This window comes from Clarias gariepinus, chromosome 7, assembly GCF_024256425.1.
Source record: "Clarias gariepinus isolate MV-2021 ecotype Netherlands chromosome 7, CGAR_prim_01v2, whole genome shotgun sequence".
Lineage (NCBI taxonomy): Eukaryota > Metazoa > Chordata > Actinopteri > Siluriformes > Clariidae > Clarias > Clarias gariepinus.
The window spans coordinates 32,252,355-32,276,615 of NC_071106.1; the positions used below are offsets into that span (position 1 = coordinate 32,252,355).

Below are 24,261 nucleotides of genomic sequence, written 5' to 3' on the forward strand. Positions count from 1 at the left end.
TGTTTGTTTGTGTGTGTGTGTGTGTCTGTGTGTGTGTGTAAAATCCCAAATGTGTTTTTTTTTCCGGTTTGTCTTCATTTTTATTAAATAACTTTATTAAATATAATTAAAAGGTTATATTTGGTTTGTCATCTGAGGTTGTATTTACAGTACATGATACTAAGGCCCACTATGATCAGATGATTATTATTTAGTTTTTTAACACTTAAAAAAATCATAGAATTAAATAACTGTATATCTAGATGGATAGATATGGATATAAACACACACTGTATCATTTATGACAAATATTTCTCTCATCCAGCTACCAAAAAACTGTTTAAATACTAGGGGATCAGCTACTGACTACAGGGTGCGTGGGCATGTGTGTGTGTGCGTGCGTGCGTGCGTGTGTGTGCCAGAAATAGAGTGAGCATGTAGAGTGCGCATTAGTCCAATCAACTCACAGGGAATGATGATTGAGCCTAGTGAGTCACACATCACACTTTATAGCAGATCCTAGCTTCAACTCATGTCTGCTGACTCACACAATCCCGACCATTCTGTGAATACATTATACCAACATAGTGTACAGTATATAGTGAATATACTGTACATACTGAATATACAGTGCAATGTCTGAAATTTTTTTCACATCAAACCATATCCACATTAATGTGTAAAATATTCAGTGTAATAAATAATTTAAAAAAAACATTGCTTGAACCCTTACCGTGTTCATTGCCCTAGTTAGCCTGTTCATAATAGGTGATAAGATCAATGTGTTATAAATATGATGCCCATGTAAGATATTCTACACTGACAGTGACACCACATGTAATTTGTGGTTGCATAGCTTAAAAAAGGGGGGTTTTAGGTTTTGATGCTCAGATTTCCTTAAAAACACCACAATGCAAAGATTACATGGTAGAGCAATGGCATCACAATAAACACTGCCAGTAAAGTTTTTAAGTTTGCATTTGAGAAAATCAGCCCAGAAAGCAGGCCACAACCCTGTTTACTTTGATTTATAAAAAAGGTCCCAAATACCTCAAGTGCATTTGTACTAGAACTATTTATGAACATACTCTATTTCACCCACATAAGATGCATTTCGCCCTATCATCCAGAGATTGCTGGTTCAGTTCCCGGGTGATGCTGTGACCTCTCGCATCCGAGGGTCTGGAAAGAACTGATTGGCCGAGCTCGCTCAGAGGGAAGGGGTAAGAGGTACTTAGTGCTCCCACATTAATCATGGCTTTACAGCCAATCGGGGGCGTCTGTGAGCTTGTGCAAGCGGAAGGAGCGGATAGCGCTGTCCTCCGAGTGTGTTACGCCGTCTGCCGAACGCGGTGCATGAGCGAGCAGTTTGAAAAGATGCGGTTGGCTGCCGTCACGTGGTTCAAGGGGAAACATGTGATAGTCTTCAGTCCTCCCAACTGAGTGGTAGTAGTAGCCTTAATGTAGGAGCCCCCTAGTGACGGGGAGGAATTGGACACGTCTAAATTAGGGAGATATTTATTATTAAGTAGATTTTAATTGCACACTCATAAGCACATATTGAAAAATGTTTTCTGCCTAAGTTCATTACATCTCAAGCTTCTCATGGAATGAATTCAAAATCTTTTTTGAGATGAAGTATATATTTTTTTTTTTGAAGATTTGTTTTTATGATATAAGGGCGTTTTCTATTAAAATTTCAAAGCAGCATATCTTCTGTTCCCGGGGCCGGATTTCAATGAAAAAAAGCCTATATGCTACCTCAAGATTGGTTAAATAAATCTGGAAAACCTCATTCAAATTTGCTCAGTAGTTTTTATGTGATGCGTGCACAAACCATCAGACAAACAGAGTGACAAAAATTTCCTCAAACCATTTTGATGTGTTTTATTACTCATCTTACACCAAAGTGAAATACACTGTCAAATTATTTAAAAAAAAATATTTTCAATGTACAGACATGCCAATTTTATATATATTTATGAGAATTATCGACATCAATCTACATTATCTACATCCTGCCAGGCATATAGATTTTGTTAGGTTATTTTATCTATTTATCTTTTTTATTATTTTATTTGGTTAAATGTATTTATTATATCCTAAATACAGGTATATCCATTATAAGACCTAAAAGTATTGCAATGATTTAAAATCTATTTCTATCTGAAATTTTAATCTATTGAATAATGTTACACTTTTTTTAAATCAGCTTTTAATTAAATGTACTTAAATTTAGTTAAATTACTATACAGCATTAATAAACAGCTATACTGTACACTGTAAAACCCAGCTTTATACTGAGAAAATGCAAACGATAACAAAAAGTAAAAGGACACTGGATTTTGGCCCCTGGATACTGACCTTTACATATATGAAGCTAATAATGATGGAGGGAACTAAGACATCCACCCAACCATCAAAGATTCCTACCCACTACCACCCCACTACTTCGCCACACACACACATATATATACAAAAAAACGGTGTATGTATGTTGAACCAGACGTCATCCTGAAGAGAATCAAATGAAGCACATAGTGCAGACAGCGTGAAATCATCTCCAGCGACAGCTGAGCAAGCTCACACACCTGACAACTCACAGATAAATGAGTTCAGCTCTCATCCATATTGCTGTTCATTACATCTGAGAACACCCCCTGCACCCAACACACACACGCACAAATAAAGATAGGTACTGTAGTAACCAATTTAAGCATGCATTCCCACACACTGGCAGACAACATACATGAGTTTGTATTGAAAAAGAATTTTGTATAAGATCAGCGCATTTATGTTACTTTTAAATATGCCCCTTTCTTGACTGTTCCAGCATTTTGTACTGTTGCTACCTGGAACTGAAATAGATTTAATTGATAGTGTGTCAAGAAGATACACAGCATAGCTTATAAATTGATGTTTGTCGATAAGTTTTGCAAATCAATGCCACTTCTTACACTATAACAGCTATAAACTCGCTAATCTCTCGATCCATGCTTACTTTTGTTTTTTGTAAATATGCATAGACATTTATATTTTTATCATATAAAAATAAACACATTTGCTAAATACAACTTCATGCCCTTTTGTGAAGGGGACATAACTTTTTTTTTATTCAAATCTTTTCATTTTTAACTGTTATTCTGATCAAATTTGGTAAATTTAGTTTTTACATTTAAAAACAAATAGTTTTTGCTTTTTAAGCTTTTACCAAAAAAACAATTTAAGCAACAATTTTTACAGGTCAAATGCTTTAAAAAGCTTACACAAATTTTAGTATTAATACAAAAAAAAATGCACTTAAAATGATTATTGTTTGAGGCGAGACAGTATAACACTAATACATTGCCATTTTTGGGGCTCATATAAAATCATTCTTCACTCATAAACAATCATTTCTTAAAAAGGCTAAAGTTAGCAACTTGAAATTGTTAGGGATTTGTTCAGCCATAAATCATGTTTGACTTTTGTAGTTTAATTATTATTATTATTATTATTATTATTATTATTATTATTATTAGTATTAGTATTAGTATTATTGGTTGAGTATTATTTCTGAGACAGGAAAGGTAAAATTTTTCATAAAAGGCAAGTCAGTTTAATCATTACTCTTTTTTCTGCTTCTCGGGGCTTGGTGGTATTATTGCCATTCTTATGTAGTTATTTTTAACATTAATGGAAAATAATAATAGAGGGTTACTCATATGCATAAAAATAGCAGGCATTTCATGCTCAGCAGTCTAAAGTGTCATGAGTCATGGAGGAAAATAGTAGCACAGAGGTGAACAAAACATTCTTCTTGATATTTTCTGATATTAAAAGGTAGAAAGGTATCAGCTCTTATCAAGTGTATACTGTATGCATGCACACATACATCGAGCTTTTCTAGAACATTCCTCAGAAACCTTTATGCATTTCTTTCACATTGAGAGATTAAAGAATAATTTGAATGGAGACGCTGGAGGGAGAATTGAATCCCTTTGCTCGTCTATATAATTGGCTGTCATGCTTTTTGCTATCCATATTAGCTGTACCGCAACCATTTCTCATTCTGTCCTTCTTGCCTCTTTCCTCTTCATTGAAACTGAAAAGAGAGCTAATTTTACTGACAAAAATGTGATTGAGTTGTCTTTTGTCAACCTCCAACATGCACATGCAGGTATGTGTGCGCGTGTGTGTGTGTGTGTGTGTAAGCACTTATGCCTAACATTATACAGCCATTTGCCTCAATGTGTCATCCTTTGAATCGAGTGCATAACTGTAACAGATGGCCATGAATTTGAAACACATTCAGTTATTAATCTGCATTTATTGGTGTCATGAACAATCTCATTACCGTCCAATTTGTTTACCACTTCATCCATAAAATATTCAATCTCATATGACAATCCATGCTTTCTTCTGTTTAATTTTTCAAAAGGCATCAATTTTAGTCAAACATAGACGCTGAACATCTTTGGGGGACAGATCACTGTATTACTGCTGTTCTAATAAAGAGACAGAAAATTGCTTCTATTTATATTGAAAGAAGGGGTTTAGTCCAGCTGGAAAATATGGATGGATGCACAATTTTAAATATTATAAAGGTTTATCTCTTAAATGGACAGACATGCAATGGAATGGTGAAATATTACCATTCAAGAGAAACACCTTAAAATAGATATACAATAGATAATTTTTTAGCAATTTCCTCTTTATTACCCTTTAGAGCAGAGCTGGAAAACATAAGGAATTTGCCACAAAGGGATAAACAATGTTAAATAACAAATATAGTGACTACACAAACTCATTTTAAAAGCAACCCTTTTAGGGTGACGCTTGCTGATAATGACGACTTGTTGAAATGTGTTGCAGCATGAAAATAGTACGGATATTGAATTCATTCCATGAGAAGCTTGAGATGTAATGAACTTAGGCAGTTAGTTCTCATTTTGCAAGCATCAATACAGCATCGCACAGCACTGGTAAAAGTAAATCCCCAGTGTAGGGATTTCAAAAACGAATTTCAAAGTGACAATGCCACATCATACAATATCAAAGAGTATTAGAGAAAACTCACAGCGTTCCTCCTACACATCACTGACATTATCCCAGCATGCTTCATTTTTCATTCTTGTTGTTCATTAATCCAACATTACAGTAAATGCATGACTTAAATGTGCAGCATGAAACTGGGTCTAAATATTTGCTGTAAACAGTTTGAGTAATACAAAGGCTCAGAAGTGGCAATGATTACATCACTGTCTTTATTTTTCTTTCTTTAAAAAAAATATATATTTATGCATATTTAAATTGACAAAATATAAAGAGTTACTTAAGCTGCAGAATTATTATTATATAATTAAAATGAGCAAAAACTGAATAATATAGACGGTACATAATATGATTTATGATTTATTGTGTGTATATATATATATATATATATATATATATATATATATATATATATATTTTTTTTTTTTTTTTTATTATTTTTTTTATTTTTTTTTTTTACTGTCATCTTGACCATTTCCTGGTTAAATGGGGCATACAGTAAATATAAAGTTACATAAAGAAAATGCTTTTCTCTTTTGTCAACATGGGTAAAATCAAAGTGCTTTCAACTTAAATAAATAAAAATTCAATGTTGTATGCATAGCACTTTTACCTATTGACATTGTCATAAAGCAGGTTTACAGGCATTAAAATTCTGCATTTAAATTAAAAAATGATTATCCCTAATGAGTAAACCAGAGACAACGGTACCGGGAAAAACTCCCTGAGCTGACATGAGGGGGGAAAAACGCTGCTGAGCTGCATAAATTGGGAAATGGCTACAATAGAATTATTAATTATCAGGGCCAAAGCAAAAGTAAAGAAGTTTAAAAGGCATGGAACTGTTCAACATTTGTCAAGAAGTAGACTTATCTCCATGTTATCCCAACTTACAGTGTATAGGATTCTAAGAGAAACAAAGAAGAGCCCAAAGATCACAGTTTCTAAAGTTTCAGGGTTCAACAGTTAGATGCCAGCTCCATGATCTGAAGTATTTTACCCAAGTTCCATGCAAGAAGCCTTTCCTGGGACCAAGACACTAATCATAGTGTTTAAATTTACTATATTCTCTGTGTTATTATACGAGTGACATTTAAGGCAAACTGGGACTCATGATGAACTTTCTTATGATTGATGGCTTAAAACCAACTGACATTTACAGAAGACTTCAAGCACAGTACAATGATAAGAATATAAGTCACAGTAAAACATGTGAATGGTTCAAACTTTTTAAAGAAGACGGTTCCTGGCGGAGGTAGCTCTTAGCCCACTGCAGACGCTCCAGTGAACAGAATGGGCTGTTTTGATCCCTATAGGCATTCTGTTTTTTTTTTTTTTGCAGGACACTATACGACCTTTTACTGCCCACTGCACCACTTGGACACTAATTGACTTCCTGGTAGGCCAGCATTTCAGACACGAAGTAGCCAGTCCTTGCATTGCTCTGAAGTACTAAGAAACCTTTCAACCTTTATGGTGTCCAAGCACTAGTGAAAAGCTAAGATAGGTGGATTAGTGTAGCAAGAAAATGAAAAGAGTTGTTTTAACTCTTATAACTGTGTTCTGAAAGCTTCTGTGGTATACTATAAACTGTGTTTTTTTTTATAAGCTTTAAGCTACAGACGCTGTCAGAACACTAAGAGACAAGATGGTGTGAGGTGGGAATTGAGGAAAAAAATAATAAGTATGGATTGATACAGTGATAGCAAGATAATACACATCAATAAAAAAAAAAGCAAGCGGTCGGACATAGAGATAGCTGAAAGAACCGATTATTACTGAGAATGAGTGACAGGGAAAGAGAGAAACAAGAGATGGAGGTCATGATACTCAGAGTACTCAGAGTGTTTTGTAATAACTGTCTCAAGAGCTTCAGCACAAGCTACAGTCAGATACAGGAGAATGACTGATTTAATTTTAACGTTTGCTCTGTTCTGTCTGTCTTTGTGGCAAGAACTAATGCTTTTAGCAACGCAATAAATAAAAAATACCCATGCAGTATTGATTATTGGACAAGTATATACAGTGTACCACATTCTTCTTAAATATTCCTTTCTGATTTGTCAGAAAGTGTTGATTAAAAAACAACAGCTTTGACATTTTTGCACTTTTATAAGGTTTATACAGTATTTTATGCACCAGTTTTTATGCGTTACTATTTCTATAAGAACAGCTTAAACAGGCAAGTTAATTCCAAATGCCATAAAATAAACTTTTTTTTTTTTTCTTTCTTTCTTAACCTGTTTGTATTTGTTGAAGTGATATCAGTATCAGTGCTCGGTACGAGAAAACAAAAAGCTGAAAGTTCCCCGTCATATGAAAAGTTTCTTAATAACATAAGCTGTGAGCTTTTTTTTGTCCCCCTGCCTTATTAGCTGCAGGAGAGGGAATAACAAGAGGGGAGATTTATTCATAGCTTGTTACAGTGACATTAAACGTCGCTATAAACAAAAAGAAATGTATGCTGTCTCACTATTTAATTAATAGAAAATAATGGTAAATTGCTTGCAATGGTAATGCGGTGTTATTTTTAGGCTGTGCTGGCCTGATGTGAGTGTGTGTGTGTGTGTGTGTGTGTGTGTGTGTGTGTGTGTGTGTGTGTGTGAGAGTGCACGCTAACAAGGACATTTTGTATGAGGCAGCCACTAATGAAATGCACTAATTCCCACACTGTAACATTCAATTTGTTGAGAAGGATAGCCTGGAGTCATGTAAATGACTATAACCTAATTTGCAAACAGACAGTAAAAACTATAATTTCATGAAAAGTTTTTCTATAAAGAACAACAAGTTTTTCACACCTGGACTTGAGGATCCCCTGCCATTCCTCCTTGCAGATCCTCTCCAGTTCTGTCAGGTTGGATGGTAAACGTTGGTGGACAGCCATTTTAGGTCTCTCAGGAGATGCTCAATTGGGTTTAAGTCAGGGCTCTGGCTGGGCCATTCAAGAATAGTCACAGAGTTGTTGTGATACCACTCCTTCATTATTTTAGCTGTGAGCTTAGGGTCATTGTCTTGTTGGAAGGTAAACCTTAGTTTTTAGCAGTTTGAGGTCCTGAGCACTCTGGAGAAGGTTTTCATCCAGAATATCCCTGTACTTGGCCGCATTCATCTTTTTCTCAATTGCAACCAGTCGTCTTGTCCCTGCAGCTAAAAAACACCCCCACAGCATGATGCAGCCACCACCATGCTTCACTGTTGGGACTGTATTGGACAGGTGATAAGCAGTGCCTGGTTTTCTCCACAAATACCACTTAGAATTAAAGCCAAAATAAGAATCTAATTTCTCACCATCTTCTTCGATCGTTTTTCAGGTGTTTTTTAATGTGTCTTGCACTGAGGAGAGACTTCTGTTGGGCCACTCTGCCATAAAGCCCAGACTTGTGGAGGACTGCAGTGATGATTGACTTTTTATAACTTTCTTCCATCTCCCGACTGCATCTCTGGAGCTCAGCCACATTGATCTTTGGGTTCTTCTTTACCTCTCTCACCAAGGCTCTTCTCCCCTGATAGCTCTAGGAGGGGTTCTGGTCGTCCCAAATGTCTTCCATTTAAGGATTATGGAGGCCACTGTGCTCTTAGGAACCTTAAGTGCAGCAGAAATGTTTTTGTAACCTTGGCCAGATCTGTGCCTTGCCATAATACTGTCACTGAGGTCTTCGGGCAGTTCCTTTGACCACATGATTCTCATTTGCTCTGACATGCATTGTGAGCTGTAAGGTCTTATATAGACAGGTGTGTGGCTTTTCTAATCAAGTCCAATCAGTATAATCAAACACAGCTGGACTCAAATAAAGGTGTAGAACCAACTTAAGAATAATCAGAAGAAATGGACAGCACCTGAGTTATAATATTAGAATATTATTATATATTAGAAGTATATGAGTGTCACAGCAAAGGGTCTAAATACTTAGGGCCATGTGATATTTCAGTTTTTCTTTTTTTAATAAATCTGCAAAAATTTCAACAATTCTGTGTTGTTTTTTTTGTCAATATGGGGTGCTGTGTGTACTGTACATTAATGAGGCAAAATAATAAACTTAAATGATTTTAGCAAATGGCTGCAATATAACAAAGAGTGAAAAAATTAAGGGGATCTGAATACTTTTTAAACCCACTGTACAATCACTGACTTTCTAAGGGCAATTTTACACAAGATAGATAATAATACCGCTATCAATTTCGCTGAAGCTGATCATATGGCAGCAGTGCAAACGCAGATCAAATGCAAGATCAAAGAGATGCAGATCAAAAGCTTTACATCAAATATCAGAATTGGGAAAAAAATGTGTCTTGGTATGGTTAGGTGGTGCCTAATGAGCTGAGTATTTCAGAAACATATCTGGGCATCTTTGGTGAATTCAAGCCTTCTGTATAGTAGCATCAGATTTCTGGATATCAACATGATCTGTTGCTGTAGCCAATCCACCTCAAGATTCAACATGTTGTGCATTCTGAGATGATTATCTGCTCACCATGGCTGTAAAGAGTTTTTTGTGTTATCATATAACACTTATACTATAGTCTGTTTACTCTCACCATTCTGAGTAATATCTAGAGACTGTTATATGTGACTATATTACCCCATTAGACAAAGACAACCACACCACTGGTAAAGTTTATATCATCCAGATCATAATTTTCCCATGTTCTGATGGTTGATGTGAACATTACCTGAAGTGCTTGACCTAGTACCTCAGTAATTATAAACTGTACATTGTGCTTCCGCCACATGATTGGGTGCACAAATAAGTGATTCTATTAAAATGGCCAGCGAGAGCGTATATTTAATTAGCAATCATGGGTGTTATTAATTCTCGGTCGCAAATGGAACAAGTGATGGTTGTTTCATAATAAAGTTATGCAAAGGAGCAAAAGGAGGCTGAATGAAGTATGAGGTACATCAGTAGGCGAAACAAAAGAATTAGCAAAGCTGGTAATCATGTTTCACCAGTCTCTCTTTCTCTCTCTGGAGGTGAGTGTTTTTTCTGTACGCGCAGCAGTTTTGTTCCTTGCCTTGCTCCTTTTTTCCATTAACCTCAGTGGGAATTGAACCAGCACTTCATTAGGAACGAGAAGCAAGGAAGAGCAGAACAAAGACTTAATAAGAGGAACGAATTGTTATTCTATGGTCTAACATGCTCATGCTCTCACACTACATATTCAATCGACATATACACACGACACTCCACTCACACGAATGCCCATGCAAGAAATTTTTTCCATATTATCAGATTATTTAGTATAAATAAGTAAAACAGCACACATACACACATGCACACACTGTGCATCTGTTGATCTCCATCAAGATTTGATGACTGTAAGAAAGATACAGGAAAAAATAATCAAATAATTGCTGAAGTAGCCATTTAGAGGGATTAGCGGCACAAAACAAGCAGCTCTCAGATGCTAAAATGCTCTTATAAGCCCTTCAAGGCTTTAAAAGACAGAAAAAAAGAGGGAAAACAAAGGTTTTGGTATCAGCGGTGGGTGTTGGGGGGGGGGGGGGGCGTTCTCAGCCTCTCTGGTACTGGAAGTAATGAATAGTGTGTGCTGAGGAGTGAGGACGAGCTCTTAATGGAGGCAGATTAAGGGCAATTGCGACTGAGAGCACTGCAGAGCAGAGTGACAGAATAAAAGACATAATGATGGGGGGTGATGAAAAGCAAAGAAGATGAGGAAGATAAGGAAGAAACAAAGGATGCTTGTGACCAGTCAAAATTAATAACAGCACAGCCTCGAACAAAATTAAGTCGAGAGGCTATCACACTTCACTTGCTCTACAGACTGTGATAAAGTGAGTTTTTAGAGTAGTGCAGTAATGGGTTCCAGGATAGTGTCGCATATCTTGTCTCACCATTTGAGACATGGCTTTGTTTAACTGTGTTCGATGCAGCAGATGGGCTTACATCACCTAATATAATCAAGCTAATGCAGTGTAATTAACTACCCAAGGACTCAGCTAAATGTCCTGCCTAACAACAACAACTCGAAAAGCACTGGAACATTTAAAAAAAAAAAAAAAAAAACAGTTATTTTTACTTGGGAAATAAATTCACCATTTCTGGTGTGTGCACTCCCACCCCATTTTCTCTCTTTAAATCTTTGCAACGAATATTGTCCTTTACATCTTAGACACATTGTCTGCTAGAAATCAGTTAGATGTAATTGTGATTATTTATTATAAAGCAATGTCTAAGGAATATTTCTGCCCGATTAGACAAAAATTCCATTCCCCATTTTTTTTACTGTGTTGGTTTACTGCTTGTTTCCTGCCCCAATAGACCTGTTAGCTTTTGTTGCAGTTCCTATTTTGACCACTAGGCAATCCTAACTCTTACACTCTAGACGGGGACTTGATGACATAACATTGACTGACATTTACAGAAAACTTCACGTGGGTTGAGATGGTTCAGACTTAAAACAAGTCAAGTCAAGTAGGCTTGTATCGTTATTTATAAATTATACAGTTCAGTATACAGTGAGACGAAACAATGTTCCTCAAAGTCCAAGGTGCTACATATGAATATACAATAAGTAAATATCGTAAATTAACAAAACTAGATAGGAACTATACAAAAAGACATAAAGTGCACTTTATGCAAACACGACACAATGCAATATACTGTGACAATATATCGCTGACCAGTACACAGAGCTAAATTGAGGTAGTGCAAATAAATTGTCCATGAGATGATAAAATGCATGAAACATTTTGTGTTGTAACAGCAATGCAGTAAACATTTCATGTTGCAAAAGCCCACTACAGGTGGTCCTTTTGAATGTCCAGCAAATGTCCACTCGAACCTAGAATATCCATAGATAACTTGTCATCAGCTTCTGTAAGAGACACATCTATCTGTGGGAACTCTACACACAGTCATTCACAAGCACCACTGGCACATTACAACACCTCAGCTGGGAGTTATTGCCACATCCCATGTGCAGTCTTGCCCTTGACTTTCCACATGTTTGGGCCATTAAAGGAGTTCCTGGGAGGCCAGCGTTTCAGATGTGAAGCAAGTGAACTAATCTTGGCTCTGGCATACTGAGAAAATGTTCTACATTAATGGTAAGTAAGCTTTAGTGAAATACTGGAATGCATGCATTAGTGAAGCAGGGGATAAAACTAGTTTTTATTCTCTCATAATTGTGTTTCGTTTTTCTTCACAATCAAAAGTCCTGGTTTGACTTGAACACTCCTCATACCTCTTACACAATCTAAGTGGAGCAGTAAACAAGCTAACTTATAATTGTGCACAGGATGGTGGCTTCGCAATGTCGCCTAATGCCTTCAGGTTCGACTCTTGCATCCGATCTGTGTGCGTGGAGTTTGCATGTTCTCTCAGTGCTTGGTGGGTCCTCCCATAGTCCAAAGACATGCAGTAAAGGCTGACTGGCATTTTCAAATAGAGTGTATTACTGGTACCTGAGTGTGTGTACTTTGGCCCTGTGATGGATTGGCACCCCTTCAGGGTATACCACACATTGTCCCACCAGGCTCCATGGTCCCTTGTTACTCAGGATAAATGGATGAATAAATGGTTTCTGAAAAGAGTATACCAGCATTATTTAAAATGTATAGAGATGTAATTAAGATATATACAGTGGTTTGAGAAAGTGTTTGCCCACATACTGATTTCTTTTTTTTTTTTTTTGCATGTTTGTCACACTTTAATGTTTCAGATCATCAAACAAATATAAATATTATTTGAAGATAACACAAGTAAACACATCATGCAGTTTTTAAATAAAGATTTTTATTATTAAGGAAAAACAACATTCAAACCTACATGGCCCTGTGTGAAAAAGTGCCCCCTAAACCTAATAACTGGTTGGGCCACCCTTAGCAGCAACAACTGCAATCAAGCGTTTTCGATAACTTGCAAGGAGTCTGTTACAGTGCTGTGGAGGAATTCTGGACCACGCATCTTTGCAGAATTGTTGTCATTCAACCACAGTGGAAGGTTTCGAGCATAAACCGCCTTTTCAAGGTCATAGCACAGCATTTCAATTGGATTCAGGTCTTTGACTAGGCCACTCCAAAATCGTAGTTTTTCTTTAGCCATTCAGTAGTGGACTTGCTGGTGTGCTTTGGACCATTGTCTTGCTGCAGAACCCAAGTTCACTTCAGCTTATCACAGGTCACAAACAGATGGCCAGACATTCTCTCACTCACCGTCTATACCGCTTTATCCTGTATTCAGGGTCGCTGGGACCTGGAGCCTATCCCAGGAGGCTTAGGGGACGAGGCAGGGTACAGGATGCCAATTCATCGCAGGGCACACCCATACACACACTCATTCACATCCATTCACACACTATGGGCAATTTGTGAATGCCAATTAGCCTAACCTGCATATCTTTGGACTGTGGGAGGAAACCGGAGTACCCAGAAGAAAACCCACCAAGCACAGGGAGAACAAGCAAACTTCACGTGCAAGGCGACAGTGCTAACCACTACACCACCGTGCCGCCCATCCAGACATTCTCCTTCAGGATATTTTGGTACACAGCAGAATTCATGGTTCCATTCGTCACAACAAGTTTTCCAGGTCCTGAAGCAGCAAAACAGCCCCAGACCATCACACTACCACCACCATATTTTACTATTGGTATGATGTTTTTTTTTTTTTTCTGAAATGCGGTGTTACTTTTAATGGGATACACATCTTCCAAAAAGTTTTGTCTCATCAGACCACAGAGTATTTTCCCAAAGGTCTTGGGGATCATCAAGATGTTTTCTGTCAAAACTGAGACTAGACTTTATGTTCTTTTTGCTCAGCCGTGGTTTTCGTCTTGGAACTCTGCCCTGCAAACCATTTTCGTCCAGTCACTTTCTTATGGTGGAGTCATAAACCTCAACCTTAACTGAGGTAAGTGAAGCCTGCAGTTCTTTGAATGTTGTTGTGGGGTCTTTGTGACCTCTTGGATGTGACCTCTTGGATGTGACCTCTTGGTGAAAAACTTTTTCACACAGGGCTATGTAATTTTAGATTTTGTTTTCCTCCAATAATAAAAACCTGCATTTAAAAACTGCATGATGTGTTTACTTATGTTATCTTTGATGAATATTTAAATTTGTTTGATGATCTGAAACATTAAAGTGTAACAAACATGGAAAAAAAAAACAGTTACGGGCCAAACACATTTTCACATCACTGTATATATGAAGGTTAATATAACTGCCACATTTAAAAAAATAGAAATAAAAGCAAATGTATTTTTTATTTCTCTTTTTCTTTTTCTTGCATGCTTCTCATACATGGATTATGACATTTGACATTTCATTATGTTCTAAGGGGATACGTGCGTGCGTGCGTGCGTGCGTGTGTGCGTGCGTGTGTGCATGTGCACCATAAAGGGGCTGATGTCAATGCTGCAATCACTGTGAGTAGGCCAGGAAAGACAGAGCCCAGAATACAACGAGAGGAAAGGACGAGGAGAAATAAAGAAAAGGCAGATTAAATATGTAGGAGATGGAAGTGAGGAAGTGAAAGTTCCCCAGGAGACCCAGAGAAAAGGAGAGAGAAAGAAAGTACTGTAAGAAAGTGGAAGATGAAAGTGGAAACTTGTGTTTCTTTTACAGTGTATTACCTTTTTTAAGATGAAGCGTGTTCTTTTCATTAATTCTTTTAGAAACACTAAGAGAAGATGCCATCGGAATGCATGATACAGTGCATACATACATTCACACACTCATTCACAGCTAGGATCCATTTATAATTCATATACAGTGACATGCTTCATGGGAGAAGCACAGTGGTGTGTGTTTGTGTGTTGCCGGGGGTTTTACTTCAGTAAAGCAAAGCCTGTGGAACTTCTGATGAGAGAGAGAAAGAGAGAAAAAGAGCTACGAGTCAAAATGATCGGTAAGCAAAACAAAGCGATGGACGTGAAGAAAGACCAGACAGAGAAGACACAAGAGGCAGGACATGCGTGAGCAGGAGAAATGAAGAGAGAAAGAGGAAGATGGGTCAGTAGATGCTGAGCTCTCTGCTTCTACTCGCCACTGATGCTCCTGTCTTCCGGAAGCAATGAATGATTTATTAAAGCATGGAGAGGGAGATGAGTGGAGGAGAGGAGAGGGCAGCCAGGCGAGACCTGATTAACCGGGGGAGGGAGAGAGAACAAGCAACCCTCTATTATTCATCACTCTAGAGGAAAAGAGGGAAGAGAGGACAGCAGAGCAGAACTATTTTTATACAGCATGCCCTGTTTTATCTGTTTTAGGACTGTTTGCGGCAACTCTGTGTATGTGTGTGAGACTGTGTACGTCCTACAGAGTTGAATCTGACATGTCTGACATCGTCTAGCCGAAATGGCGGGGGGTAAGGGAGTTAATAGAATGATGCTTAAAGAGGGAGTAAATGAAGAGGTGCTGGTGAAAGGAGGAAGGAGGATATACTGGGTCAAGGCTGAAGAGTTGAGAGCTGTGCTAAAGGAAGAACCTTTTTTTTTTTTATTGTTGTTTATGATCTCTAAGCACTATAAAATAATACATTTTCTCTGGTGGAATGGTGGAACAGCTCCAAAGTTTCCATCTCGATCCATTCTGTGTTGAATTTCAGCCTGTTCTATTTGGGTTACTTCTAGTTTCTTTAGGTTTCCATCCTCCTGAAAACATGCCGGAGAGAGAACTGTGTATGCAAGTTTTGCCCTCAGTGGGGAAGACTGCTGATTCGACAGTTGTCCAGAAGACTTTCACTGACACCCTTAACAAAGAGAGTAAGCTATCGCTGAAAGTGCTGAATCAAAGAATATTCATGGAAGGGAAAAGTGTAAAAGGAAAAAAGGTACAAGCAGGAAGAAAATTGTCAAGCCCATAGTCAAAGCCCTTTCAAGAACTTAAGAGCAGTAAAGGTCAGTGCATCACGGTCAGTGCATCAAAAGCCACCATGCACAGATGTTTTCAGGTAATGGTTTACAGTTGTTGCATCAAGCTCCTTTTGAACCAGAGACATTTTCAGAAGTGTCTTACCTTGGATAAGGAGAAAAAAATGGCCCGTTACTTAGTAAACCAAAGTCCTTTTTTCTGTCCTCTTTTCATTTGGAAATCAAGGTCCCAGATTCTGGGGGAAGAGTGAAGAGTCACAGTATCCAAGTTGCTTAATGTCAAAAAGTGACGTTGTTGATAATTGTGGGTGTCATGTCAATTGCTGTTGTTGATCTACACTAACTAGTTTGCTGACCATGATATATTAAAGATGATGATGTAATTAGACAAACTAATCGAGGTGAGGAACAGAACAAGTGTACACAGTAGGGCAGTGTGGACCGTGGCCTTCTCGTAAGACATAATTGTATGGATGGAAGTGGGCTGGAACGTTTTTTTTAAATTAAATTTTCTCTCTAATTCAGTCATATCGAATTCATACCCGTCGCTAAGGGTCTCCCACATCAAGGATGCTGCCAAATTAGGGAGTGTCGAAGACTTTTTCATGTTTCCTCTGAACCCCATGACACCAGCCGACTGCATCTTTTCAAACTGCATGCTCACGCACCATTGGGGGTGGCATAACAAATTCGGCTGGCTGTAGTGCCAGGATTGAAGTGAGAGCGTTAAATGCCTCCCAACCCATTCCATTAAGAAAGCTTGGACAATCAGCTCTCTCCAGGCCCTCAGCTGCAGCATCATCCAGGAATCAAACTCACGATCTCCAGATAATAGGGCGAGCACTTTACCACCTCGCCACACTAGAGGTTATTTACATCACCTTAAAATAGTAAAATTTTCTATTTATAATTAAAAAAAGTAATAATGTCCTATACAGCGTAACTGGCGAGGAATCATAATTGAAAGAATATCTTATTACTTTTTCTTTAGGGAGAATTAAAATGGGATGGTGGCTGTTAATAGAGAATTAGCCTCAACAATATTATCCACTGTGAATCAGCCAGAATACAGGCTTAACAGTGCATCATTTGCATTTAATTCATTTACTTGTGTTGCTTAACAAGCAAAAAAGTAAGTTCTTTTTTTTTTTTATAATGGCAATCAAAATACAGTAATATGAATAATACGTTTTGTTTTGAAAGGACAATGCTATTCAACAACCAATATTTAGTATAAAGCTGCCCGAAGTACTCTGGTGTCATGCTTAATTGATTGCTTGATGTACCAAATTTTGCCACAGACATTTCCACTTTTTCAATTCCTTAGTTTTAGCCATTGTGGTGGAGGGCAGAGGCAAGAAAAGGTTTATTAAAATTAGAATTCCGATTACGCCACCCTGGATAAAAGCCAGGGACTCTAATTAAGTAAATCTCGTCTTAAGGCACACAGGTCAGTTCACGAGATAAAGCAGGAGACTAGGATATCCAAAAGTATTACATTTTATTACACATACTGTTTAAAACAATTTAATTATAACAAAAAAAAAAAAGAAATCAATAACATAGAATTACTGGGATCAGTGGTTCACATGGAATACACTCATGAGCAACCTGAACATCCGGAGCCTCAAGTTCAGCAACCGAGGCCGGGCGGCGGGGCCTAATGGCGCAACCGGCCTACACAGCACAGAAGCCTGCAATCACACAAGTGACTCACATACACACACGTGCTCGTGTTCCACCCACTCAAAGAAAAAAATAAAACTAGAATTCCACCGCTGCCATAAGCACCCGGCTTCTGTAACAAAGAGAATCTGAGTACAGTACTAAACAAGTACGGTCACGCCCAGATAATGAACAAAGGTGGCCCACCCTCACAACTGGCCCGGGAATACAAAACATCAACCAAAACAAAAAGAAAGGAAATAAATTCGCGGTTTTATTCTAAATGCGTCTCTCTCCCTCTCTCTCTACACACACAACCAACATATAACACAATACTCACTCACACCATTGGACACCCTTGCATCAGAAAGTTTAAGTCCTGCCTCATATTCATTTTGTCCATTTTCTAAGCCATCTGATTCTTATTAGCACAACCCATTCACTCTTGAATTGATTTGTGACATGCATAGGTTTTGGAATGACTGCAATAGGGTGAACCATCAGTAACAGGATGAGGACTTAAACAGAAGCAACAAGCACATAGCCGTATGAACAAAATACTGTATATGACATAAGCAGCCTTTTGACATGCTACGAACTGCAATGTGCCAAGAACCATGAGTCATATACTGTATTAGAACTTCACCACCTTTATTTTCCAGCTTCCGTATTATTACTTGGCCAAACCAATCATTAAATGTTAATCATTGAGATTGTTAACCTAAATGATGGTTGTTTTTTTCTTAAAGTAGTTTGTCCAGCTTGCAGTAATGGTTACCCATTTTGATGTTTTGGCAGCTGTTATCAGGTCATGTTTTCTTAAATCACCTGCCCAACAACCGGCCAAAGAAATTTTAATCCATTTGTGAGTTAAACACAGCACTTGTTTGTCAGTAGGGAGCGGTTACAGGTCCACCAGTTTCCCTTGCTCTTGTGTTGCCTAAATAATTAAAAGCTGCACTAAATGTTTAGTTGTAATTAGACTTGTGTGGTGCTGATCTGACATATGCAATGCCTTCACACACAGGCATTAATGCCCTTCATACTTAAAAGCAACCATTAAACCATTTATGACCCTGGGTGAGAAATTGAAAAAAAAGGGAGGGGGGGGGCACATTAGCTTAATGGGGCATGTGTGTGTATGCGTGTGTGGTGAATTCTTTATTTTAATTGTTTTTACTGTAATTGATTAATGTTCAAATTTTAATGTCACAATATTATCCTTACTAAATTTTTTATGTAAGAATATGGGATCTTGCATTTAACAGCCATGTGCTGATTGATGATTGGCTACAGCAGTGTGTCACAACAGCCAATTGTTAGTGCACAACACTTTTGTCATGGCAACGTTGAAAAATCATCTCTGCAAATATGTTTCATTTAAAAAGCCTGAAAACATATGACAACCAAGGGTCTAGTGAAAATCTGATTTGCACAAATTGTTATTGTTATATTTCTTATTGACATGCCTCCTCAAAGCGCCTCCTCAGGCAACATCAGTGACTGAACTTACTACACCCTGGTTATGGAATGATCAGAAATTCCCACAACCAAACTCTATTGTATAAACTAGTGCAAAGCCTTGTTCCAGTTCTTATAGCATTGCAGATATGATCTGATAATAGCTTGGATGAGATGATGACAAGTAACAAATTACAGCTACTTCATTACTGTACTTAAGTGTAATTGTACTTTCTTTATGTGATACTTTTTACTTCTACCCACTACATTTGTTGGTGAAAAACCTGTACTTGTACACCTTATATTTTAAATAGAGACCCCTTACTTTTCAATAGCTGATCACAGAAAAGTGCATTGATTTTTTAATACAAACATAAGCATTTATACCAGACCACAACTGAACCATACCCCATGTGGGAAGGACAGGAGCAAAACAATCCCCTCATTCCAAGCAGTCCGAGTTTACAGAAATGACTGGCAAGTCATTATGAAAGCGTAGACTGGTTAACACACAGAAGTGATTGACGGTTACTCGAGCAGTATCCAGAAAAATCAGCTCTGTTCTTTTGTATTTGCGTATTGTGTTTGTGTGCTTCTGCCACCTCTGCAGCTCTTTATATTTTAATTCGAGCTGAAGGGTTGGCACATGAAACAAAATTGTCAGAAAGAGACGGGCTAAAATGGCATCGCTGATATCATCATCAGATTAACATGGACAGAGAGGTAGACCAACAGAGAGGGATACTTGTAATTATCAGACGGTTAAAAGACAAGGTTATTGCTCTGTCTTATAGACCGTCATAAAGTATTAGGAGATTGCATGTGATAGCACAAGCTTCTAACTTGATAACTTGATTAATGGTTTTCAATAAAATTGTAAAATCTGTTTGTATACACCTGATTTCATCTCAATTGTTTTCGTTTATTAACAATATAAACATTTATTTCTAACAATTAAAATGTAACAATGCTTTATGCAAATATGTACCATCCAATGTTATATATACTGTATTTATTGAAGTCATTCCAGACGTAAATTCCTCAATACGTTTGGGATTGGATTAATGTACATACTGTATCTGCATCATAAAACCAGTACTTTTTATACTAAGGTTTATAAATTACCACTTTTAACTTCAATAATTAAAGCATAAATATGATGATTGCAACAAATTTGCTTTTACTGTGACACTAAACAATATAAAAAAATAAACAACAAACTAATCAGTATCATTATTAATGTTTACTAGTTACTTGATGATATTCTTACAAATACTGTACAGCTCTAAGAAAAAAATAAGAGACCACTTTAATTTACTCCAGAAAACTTCTAACTTCCACTTCTAATGTCATCAAGAGGAAGATCAGCTAAACTGATTGCCTTAAAAAAATAATAATAATAAAAAAAGTGTTATAAAGTACCCAACAGCAATGTGGAAAAACTGGTGGAGAGCATAGCAAAATGCATGAAAGCTGTAATTGCAAATCGGGATATCCCACAAAATACTGATTTCTTAACGCACTTTAGCCAAAGCATTAACACAACTTGTTTACAAATTATTTGCATTTTGTATTATTTGAGTTATTAAATTAGTGCAAATACTGCATGATCTTGGGTTATTTTAATGTGTTGTGATGTTGTCATTTCATTTAAATATACACTCTAAATAACAATGGTTACAGTGCATCCGGAAATTCACAGTGCATCATTTTTTTTCCACATTTTGTTATGTCACAGCCTTATTCTAAAATGGATTCAATTCATTTCTTTTATTGGAATTCTACACACAACACTCCTTAATGACAACATAAAAAAAGTTTACTTAAGATTTTTGCAAATTTAAAAAAAAAAATAATTGAGAAATCACATGTACATAAGTATTCACAGTTTCTCGAGGCCAAATCTGTGGAAGATTACAGAAAAATTTCTGCTGCTTTGAAGGTCCCAATGAGCACAGTGGCCTCCATTATCCGTAAGTGGAAGAAGTTTGATACTATTAGGACTCTTCCTAGAGCTGTCCGGCCATCTCTGCAGCAATCCATCAATCAGGCCTATATGGTAGAGTGGCCAGACGGAAGCCACTCCTTAGTAAAAGGCACATGGCAGCTCGCCTGGAGTTTTCTAAAAGGCACCTAAAGGACTCTCAGACCATGTGAAACAAAATTCTCAGGTCTGATGAGACTCTCTGGCCACTCTTCCATATAGGCCTGATTGGTGGATTGCTGCAGAGATGACTGTCCTTCTGGAAGGTTCTCCTCTCTCCACAGAGGACCTCAGAAGCTCTGACAGAGGGACCATCGGGTTTTTTGTCACCTCCCTGACTAAGGCCCTTCTCCCTTCAGTTTAGATGGCCGGCCAGCTCTAGGAAGAGTCCTGGTGGTTTCAAACTTCTTTCACTTACGGATGATGGAGGCCACTGTGCTTATTGGGACCTTCAAAGCAGCAGAAACTTTTCTGTAACCTTCCCCAGATTTGTGCCTCGAGACGATCCTGTTTCGGAGGTCTACAGACAATTCCTTTCACTTCATGCTTGGTTTGTGCTTTGACATGAACTGTTAACCGTGGGACCTTGTATAGACGGGTGTGTGCCTTTCCAAATCATGTCCAATCAACTGAATTTACCACAGGTGGACTCCAATTAAGCTGCAGAAACATCTCAAGGATGATCAGAGGAAACAAGATGAGTCTGAGCCCAATTTCGCAAACACTGTAAATACTTTTGTATTAGTGGGTTCTTAATTTTTTATATTTTTAATAAATTTGCAAAAATCTCAAGTAAACCTTTTATATGTTGTCATTATGGGGTGTTGTGTGTAGAATTTAGAAGAAATATGGTCAGCAATTCACAAAAAAAATAATAAAACTGAGAAAAAAAAATGCTTCATCTTACCAATACATGTACTTGCAAGAAAAAAGACATAAGAAATTGATTACTTTGCAGTGGTCTAATTTTTTCCCCCAGAGCTTATATATACGGACCAGCCATAATGTTAACAGCACAAAACATTAGCAGATTAATATTGATTATCAGTTAGACCAATTAAAGGCCAACCTATCTGGTCTGATCACACAGAAAAGTCAATGAAGAACAAATCACTGAAAAAGGGTTAATGCAGGTCACAACGAAAGGCATCAGAACACTCACTGCATCACAACCCACCATGGATGGGTTATGGGATGCCCAGGACAAATAAGTTAGATCCACGAAGGCCCCCCATAAAGAACCTGCTGCCAATGTCCTGGTGCGGGACACCACAACACACCCCTAGAGGTCCCAAGTTGTACATTTCCTCAATAAAACTAAAAAATCTAGTCTTTAGATGATCTTGGAATTAAAATTACGATGTTGCCATTAATGCACAAAAAGAAACTATTTAAGGAAAAGTTTGTTCACTGCTTATTACAACACTTACATAATTAAAATAAATCTCATTACCATTTAAAAAAATTAAGCAAAACAATAATACAAACTATATCTTTGAAAAAAGAAGCAGAAAAACAACAACTGAATTTTCAGGCCTATGATGGCATGGAAAAAGTGGACAAAAACAGTGAAAATCTTTGGTCTTTAAACATTTGTATTAGCCAATTTTAATTAAACAAATTTTAGATCATTTATCCAAAAAAACAATTAACCAAAATCACCAGTTTATCATTTAATTTCACCATTATTAAGGCAGCGTCTTGTAAAATGAAAATAAGCCAGGTACATACCTTTTTAAATAATAATCATTATAATTTGAACATTCTGAACAATTATATGAATATTTTTTGCCAGTTATATACTTGTTGTAGTAGAGATTTTATTTACCACTCACAAAAGCAGGAGAAAATGAAGAGTGACACATTTACGGTCAACAGTAAATCACCATGCAGCGAGAAACGGCTTTTACCTGACGACGAATGGAAATGAGAAGAGATTGAAAAGCACAAGTGCACACAGCTCCATGGTCACAGTACATGTTTCTGAGAGGAATGTGCGAAACATCTGTGCTTCAGCTGCAGCCCACGTAGTACACTCAGTCCTCCATCCGCCCCCTCACTGCTGCTATAATGGAGCTCCAATGGGGCTTCAATGTGCTCTGAATGCACAAAATTAAACATTCAGCTCAACAAATGTGTTCCTGTTCACTGCTCTTAACAGCAATACACATCAGCACAACACAGGCTGAGTGTGCGTCTAGATGTGCTACTGTCTATTATGAAACTGAGGTTAATTGCATTGTTTATGGCTGTCAGATGATTTTCTGGTCATGGTCTTGGTAAATCCAGAGAATATTCTGGAAACACTAAGTGATATACCAGACTGCACTCTGGATCGACAAATTATCATAGCCAATTGACCTTTTAGCATTTTTTTTTTTTTTACTGTAGAAAAACCCCAAAGGAAACCCTAGCAAACGTATACTGTAAAACTACACAAACAGGATGCTTGGGATTGAATGTTGGACCTGTGCACTGATCAGCCATAATATTATGACAACCTGCCTAATATTGAGTAGGTCCCCCTTTTGCCCCAAAACAGTGACGCACTGTGTGTTCTGACACCTTCTTGTTCTTCACAACCAGCCTTAACCTTTTCAGCAATTAGAGCTACAGTAGATCTTCTACTGGATCGAACTACACGGGCCAGACTTCGCTCCCCATGTGCATCAGTGAGTCTTGGCCACCCATGACCCTGTCGCCAGTTCACTAGTTTTTCTTCTTTGAATCACTTTTGGTACTGTACTGTAGGTCCTGACCACTGCAGTCTGGAAACGTCACAAGGGCTTTGGTTTTGGAGTCGCCCTGACCCAGTCCTCTAGCCTACACAATCTGACCTTTGTCGAAGTCACTCACATTCTTACGCTTCCCGTTTTTTCTGCTTCCAACAGGTTCACTTGCTGCCTAATACTGTACATCCCACCCACTTCCAGCTGCCATTGTAATAAGATATTGAAACTGTAGGTACTGTGAGGAGGGATAAATTGTATTGACTAGACCATCAGACCATCTCCAAAACTGCAGCTCTCGTGGGATGTTCTCGTCCTGTGCAGTGCTTATTGTTAATTGCCAGCTGTTGGTAACTGGAACAGGAGTTAACCCAATAATAATCATTAAAGGTTAGGCAAATGCATAATAATAAATGATATATTTTTATTGGTGGATATTAATTGTTTATGTTATGTTTTAATCCAGTCTGTTGATTTTTTTTTACTCTTAAATTTGCTAGGATATGTTTTATTTCACTGCGTAGAATTAAATGTTGTGTTTCGTTCCAGGGTTTAACATAAAACATTACAGCA

At 37.5% G+C, this 24,261-nt stretch overlaps 1 protein-coding gene across 1 annotated transcript in view; it reads right to left on the minus strand.

Annotated features, from left to right (window-relative positions):
* tmem91 (transmembrane protein 91) overlaps positions 1-22,920 on the minus strand; it is a 59,448-nt gene extending 36,528 nt beyond the window's left edge. Inside the window, exon 1 of the mRNA XM_053500737.1 lies at positions 22,870-22,920. The gene's annotated coding sequence lies outside the window, so the exon portion shown is untranslated. The remainder of the gene's footprint in view (positions 1-22,869) is intronic.
* Positions 22,921-24,261: the final 1,341 nt, after the last annotated feature.